Raw genomic sequence first — 7,500 nt, forward strand, 5'->3', positions numbered from 1 at the left:
TAAAGTTCCCAGGTTATGTTTACTTTTATTCAGAGTTTTCCCTGTAGATTGCTAAAAGAGTAATCTTAAGGGCCTGCTTTGGTTTTGGTTATATGTCCAAGCTCATGCATTACTTTATCGTTTTGAGTTCTTGATTTTGGAGGAAGCTAAGGAATGTGTAACCATTCAGTGCTTTCAAAAGCTTGCCTAACATGAATAGGAAAATGTTTAATGAGAATAACTGCAATGAAATTTTAGAGCTCATTCATGTGCCTCCTCACGAGAGAGTCTAAATACTGTTTAAGAGATGAAAGCGAATTGTAACTTGTTTTAACTCAAATTTGTTGGAATGATTTATGAAATAGAAAAGTATGTTTTCTTAATCTTCTCTAAGGATGATGTAATAGAGATTTTTTTTTTCTCAAAGCCGGCAGAAGTTGAGTCTTAGTGAACTATCAACGTGGTAAAGGGACTCTCGTCCTTGATTCTGTGAATACAAATAATTATCATTGTGATACTATGAATACCATTCACCAGCATATCCAATACAGATCCAGAACTGTCTAAATTTCGAACTGACTGTTGTCTTTGCCAGAAGAAGAGTGAAGAATTAGTCACGATTTGCATAACGACTACAAGAACACAAGCTATATAATAATTGAGACTGATATTAAGGAGATGTATATAGTTGTGGTTCCAGCCAGTCTTGGTAGTGGCATTGAAGAAACTCTGAGGAGGAACAAGATGCAGTATAATCTAAGTTGTCGTCATATGTTCAATAACACGAAACTGGAAAGAGCCAGAAAAAGAAGAGCAGTGTGTGCTCAGCTAGTTAGAAGGCCAGATCAAACTGCATAACACCATCCTTCAGGGCAAAAAGTGTTTGACAACGAAGCCCCAAGTTGTGACATTGAACTTCAATAAGACTTGATGTGTCTGGACTTCAAGTGACAATAAACTAATTGCAAGAATCGACAGTAGAGATTCTATTGCATAGGAGCTTAAACACCATATTGCATGCGTGACAGACCTGTGCGAAAATGAGAGGACATCCGCTGAGCCACTAAAAAGCGAAATGGGACATGCACTCTGAGTAAGTTCAGATACAATAATTCTCGGAGCCAGTCACATATCTAGAGGAAACCAAGATTTGTTTTATGTTTTGCAGTCTTCTGACTTGCAGACATAGGTCATCTCTAGGTGCGCCTACTGTCAACTCTACATGACTTGAGGAAAAACTGCTGTCAGGAATACCTGAATTTGATGCTCTTCTAGCTTTCCAAAAACAGAAATATGCTAGAACAGGGTATCGGGACAATGTCCCCCGGAGGACAAAATCTCCAGGAGGACAAAATCCCCCAGATAAAATCCCCCATGGACAAAACCCCCTTTCCTGTGTAGACTGTCTAACAAATATAGCAGCATAGTCACTTGCTCACTTTATTAAGACATCGTCTTTCTCTAATATTTCATCACCAATCTTATGTTTAGTCCAAGTTATTTTATACCCATATTACCTAGTCTGGGTCGTTCAAGAGTAAACATGTCAGTAAGAAGTTCTCATTCATTGCCCTCAGTTTTCCTAGCAAGGCATTTTTTTTTTTTTACTGACAGTTAGTTTGACTAAATATTCTTAAGGCCACAAGAATACAGTTATTTGCTCTTTTCTGCAAAAGGCAATTTTATTTTTTTTTAAGTAAAGTTAACTAAAGTTCGTTTATAAATCACTTAACTTCCACCTTTAGAAGATGGAGTGTGTGAAAACCAATAAAGGGAAGGTGAACTTGCTTTGTGAAGGATATATTTACGTGAAACATAAATAACTGGAGAACTGGTAAACAGTATGGTATCTTATGGATGTGAAAGGAGATCTAAAGCATCATGTAAAGCAAAAGTCAAAGGGCGGCTAGGTGAAATCCTCGAAAAATTACACAGCCACAAACATACAAGAGATAAAGCGAAATGTGAAGCCAGGGAAATATTTCATGAAATTAAAGAACGTGCAGAACAAATACAAGAGACTACACAACAAATAATCGCTGAAGGTCGTGCATCAATATTAGACGAGGCAGCTACAAAATTACCTCCCATTCATTTCTTACGACACTTCAAGCAGTAAAAGAGGTACCATTTACCTCTGCCATCAAGGGCTCGAGACCTTGTTTTACACGAAAATTGTAAAAAATAATCAAGGGTGAAAACATTTTATTGCATGATTTGACATTTGACGGCAAGAGAATTTTAATTTTTAGAACAGCCAAAAGCATTACATTTTTAAGAAATCATTCTCATTGGTGTTTAGGTGGAACGTTTAAAGTGGTTCCTGAAGTTTTTGTCCAGCTATATACAATTTATGCCCTGGTAGATCATCACACTATACCCTGCATCTATGCACTATTGCCAGATAACACCTAAACAACCTGTAACAGATTTATACAAGAGGTGATAAAAACTTTACCACTTGCTGTAGAAGAAAGCTCAGCTAGTTAAAGAAAATATATAGTCTTTTCGAACAGTCAATTTACTACCGAAACTGTTTGCTTACATTTGCATGCCTTCAAATTTCTCCAGGGGGATTTAGTCCTTGGGGATTTTTTCCTTGGGAGATTTTGTCCTCCATGGGATTTTGTCCTAGTACCTTAGAATACAACTCCAAATTTGATGGAGCTTTCCATGGGGAGTGTGTTGAGCAATCCAATCCACCCAATCTTATTCAGTTTATAGTCCTGGTTGAACATGAAGTAGACATAAAATCTCAACTGAGGTTTGGTGAATCAGAAACAGATCTAGTAATTCCTCAGCTGCTTCAGTACAATTGTTATGCACGTACGGAGGAGCAGCAGCAACTTGCACACTCCAAAGATAGAGAGAAACCTATCCACTGTTTACATGGGCTATCCATCGACACAGACCAGAAAGAGAAAGTTGGTGGAAATGCATAACAAGAATGGCATCAGTATTTCATATCACATGGTGCTTAAATAGTTTCATAGCTGGCAGATGCAACTGCTATAAAGTATGTTAGGGTGGAGTGGTCTGTCCACCAGTTTTGGGAATAGGGCTGTTCACCTCATCAGCCATGGCAGCGGCTACTTTTTTCCATAGAACCAGCATCTGTTTTCCAGTCTCCAATCAAAGACGACAAAGGTGAAGATTGTGGACAGCTGAAGTTTGAAGAGCAGAAAGTGAAAACAGTTCCAGAACTTCCAGACTCCTTCACTAGTGGACGATGAAGACCTGGAGGTTTTGGAGATATTTGTGGTTATGAAGTTCAAGACAATCGGCACAGTTGAAGGTGATGATTAGAGGTTGGATATTTTTAGAGGTTGGATATTTTTGCGCAGAAGCAGAGGCCATACAAAGCCATTTTCCAACCTGAGCAGTATGAAACAATATGTAAAGTGTGCTGCCTATCAGGCGGGCTGAATCTGGAGTCTGTCAACTTTATGTTGGTCAGAAATGCAGACTCCTACCAACTAGGGCTAGGCCAACAAAGGGGATTTGGGGAAGGTCGTTTGGATAGAGCTGTTACCCTATCCATTACAGAGTTGTTAGCAGCTAGCCAAATGTGGATGCAAGTTGGTATGCTGCAGTCGATGCAGGTGCTGCTGCCTTGGTTTGACCCGCACAGCACTGTGCAGATGTAAGGTTGAAAAGGGATGTAATATAATCGTCAAGGTAGTAAGACAATATGTGACAAACAATTATAGGCCTAATGCCTGTATGTACATCCAATAACATATCGGACTGATGGCGCCTACTGGATTATATGGGTACTTTTAATCCTAATTATAAACACAGGATTGATATTATGGTATAATGAAGCTAGTGAGTAGGTGCAGTTCCAAATTTTGATACTACATTGTGAACAAATGTATGGTTTGACACAGATCATTCAAATGGGACAAGTCTTTGCGATTTCATTGCAAAATTTAGTTATTCTGTATATTCTATGTGAAATTTAATCTCTGTATATTCTATGACGTCCATCTTGAAGTTTTAGGTGGATAATGTGTTTTATAAAAAAGAGCAATCCCCATGGAGAATATGGGCCAATTTTGTTGTTTCCGGAAATGAAAGACTATTGCGGTTAACTGCTTCAATAAAAAAGGAAAGCGATAGAAAGCAAAGAAAACGAGCCATGTGAAGAATTCTAAAATTTCCTGTTAGAAATTATTCAGACACCAAAAAAGACACACATGTGAATTTCAGATATATCTTAAAATTATTAGGAACGTGATTGCCCGGGTAAACATGGCAGTCTGAAAGTCAAAGAGAACAGAGAAGTTAAAGTAGCAAACAAAATATTTCTCCATTTGATCTTACTCATTGCTACTTCAAACGCTCATCAACGCTATTCGTAGTTTTCAAAGGTAAAAACGAAACCAAGAAAAACTTTTTGGTCCGTCTTGGTAAAACTTGTTGCCATAGGGACCAGAGCGAAATTAGTATTCATCTGGCATTAATCAACATGTTCAACCTCTCTTTTGAGAGTCTTGGATCCAGCATAAATTAAAATGTCTCGTTTAACATAAGGTTCCCTTTTCCAGTCAGTCTGCCGAAAATGTGTTAAGATTTCATCTTCTAACTCCGTGACACTAGCGATGTTTTGAGAAATCTGTTTGTGCACTTCCCACCTTCATTGCATAATACAGCTATTTATTCAAGCAACAATATTGATAGTGTTGATATAACGAGTAATCCAGAATAATTTGACACTAGTGTCATATATCTCCCCACCCCCCTGTTGGTTTCGTCTACGATTTTATTCATTTTCATGTCTGTTGGTTAGCTCTTGTTCGATGATATTCAGTTTCATTTGAATATGGTGCGATTTTTTGTATTTGTATATATGTAGCAAAAGAGTTGAGAATAATGCACAGGGGTTTTCTTCCCAAACATTTGGAGGGTATTATGAAAAACGTAAGCGCTCGATAATACATTTTGAAATATCATTTTTTGGGAATTTAGTAAGAAAAAAATATCAATATAAAACAGAAGTTGTGTATGCCCAGATATAGGAAACTAGGAAAAAGATATCTTGTGTATTTGAGAAAGAAACTATGTACTGTACAGTAATCAATTAACCAATTCGAATTTCAGGCCAGTCGATGATAGCATAAAGTTATAAAATATCTACTGCAATGTATTGGTGGTATATTTAGTTTTTTATAGGCGAGATCAGAACATTGGTAAACATCAAATAATTTACAAATATACTCTTAATGTTGCAGTGTTTTGATAACGCCTACAGTTGAGAAGATTGTATCTGAATACACCCACCCACATAGTACATTGGTGTTAAGTGCTGCTTAAAATTTGGGAGAATGTACAGCTACAGGTATGAAAAAATTGGGCAACTGTTGACCTACGCAGATGCTAAGGTATAATACAATTAATGGAGAGTGAATATTCTAAAAGGAAGGCCACATGTCTCTACACAATAAAATGGTCTATATTCATATATTTACTTAATTGTATAACCAAATCTGCTATAAATGAGCAAGTTTAGAGTAGCCGTCATTAAACCTTGAACCAGCCTCTTTCAACATTAGACATTATAATGTATAATGAAGGTACTTGTGATTTTTTTGGTATGCTAGTAGTGAAACGGACAAGGTATATATTTTAAAAAAAGTGTCAGGAGAGGTGACTGACCTTCCTCTCTTATTACAAATTTTGATAGAAACAAAAAAGGATGAAGTAGATCGCAATTAAATCTATTTCAGTGGCATTAGTGTATCTGTTTGTTAATTGTTTTAGATTACTCTCGTTTGGGCTCATTCTGGTTCCCTACTTCGCATTAATGAGTATCGGGAGAAAATATGACCTCACCCCAAAGTCTCAAGCTGAGATTTTAGCGAAGGGGTCGGGGACGGTTTATCATCAAACCCAGAATGACCTTTTGAGAGAGATTATTTTAACGAAAATTTAATCGCTTTTTTTAATAGAGTATACATGAAGTAATAAGTGACATACATGAAGTAATAAGTGACAATCTTGAAAATTTTAACGTAAAAATATTACTGATATCTAAACTTTGGTAAATGAATGTTTATGATAAATGTTCATATTTTTAAATTGTGTATGTACACACGTGTATATATATATATATATATATATATATATATATATATATATATATATATATATATATATATATATATATATATAATGTGTATATATATGTGTGTATATATGTGTGTATATATATGTGTATATATATGTGTGTGTATATATATGTGTATATATATGTGTGTGTATATATGTGCATATATATGTATATATGTGTATTTATATGTATACATGTGTATACATGTGTATATATATATATATTTACTGTATATATATTCATAAATATATATTTATAAATATTTATAAATATATATTTATAAATATTTATAAATATATATATATATATATATATTTATAAATATATATATATATATATATATATATATATATATATATATATATATATATATATATATATATATATATATATATATATATATATATATTGTACACATGTATATGTACATATATACAAATATATTGTACACATGTATATGTACATATATACAAATACATATATATAGACACACATATATGTATATATATATAATAAATTTTGCACATTTTTACGTGTTTTTCATATTCAAATAAGCCATATATATTTTTGATACATTAATGTCTGGATTCTCTTAACGACCTCGGGATCAGAGCCCCAGGCGAAATCACACAAATACAAGAGCTTGGCTCTGGCCGGGAATCGAACCCTGGTCGGCAAGCTTGTACAGACAGTGACTAACCCACTTGGCCACGAAGAAAGATAAAAGTCAATGACAATTCTTCTGTACTTATACCTGTCGAATTCAGGTATTTTTGTACTTAGAATTGAAATCAACCCACCTTCACCATCGTAGCTAATTGGTAGTTTGTTACTTGGCATTCAATTAATGATAAATTTTGCACATTTTTACGTGTTTTTCATATTCAAATAAGCCATATATATTTTTGATACATTAATGTCTGGATTCTCTTAACGACCTCGGGATCAGAGCCCCAGGCGAAATCACACAAAGACAAGAGTTTGGCTCCGGCCGGGAATCGAACCCTGGTCGGCAAGCTTGTACAGACAGTGACTAACCCACTTGGCCACGAAGAAAGATAAAAGTCAATGACAATTCTTCTGTACTTATACCTGTCGAATTCAGGTATTTTTGTACTTAGAATTGAAATCAACCCATCTTCACCATCGTAGCTAATTGGTAGTTTGTTACTTGGCATTCAATTAATGATAAATTTTGCACATTTTTACGTGTTTTTCATATTCAAATAAGCCATATATATTTTTGATACATTAATGTCTGGATTCTTTTAACGACCTCGGGATCAGAGCCCCAGGCGAAATCACACAAAGACAAGAGCTTGGCTCCGGCCGGGAATCGAACCCTGGTCGGCAAGCTTGTACAGACAGTGACTAACCCACTTGGCCACGAAGAAAGATAAAAGTCAATG

General features: G+C 35.3%; 1 protein-coding gene across 2 annotated transcripts in view; it reads left to right on the forward strand.

Moving 5' to 3' along the window:
* The window catches only part of Fancd2, a 728,399-nt gene that overhangs the window by 68,864 nt on the left and 652,035 nt on the right, over window positions 1-7,500 (forward strand). The gene's annotated exons all lie outside the window — the stretch shown is intronic.

This window comes from Palaemon carinicauda, chromosome 1, assembly GCF_036898095.1.
Source record: "Palaemon carinicauda isolate YSFRI2023 chromosome 1, ASM3689809v2, whole genome shotgun sequence".
NCBI lineage: Eukaryota > Metazoa > Arthropoda > Malacostraca > Decapoda > Palaemonidae > Palaemon > Palaemon carinicauda.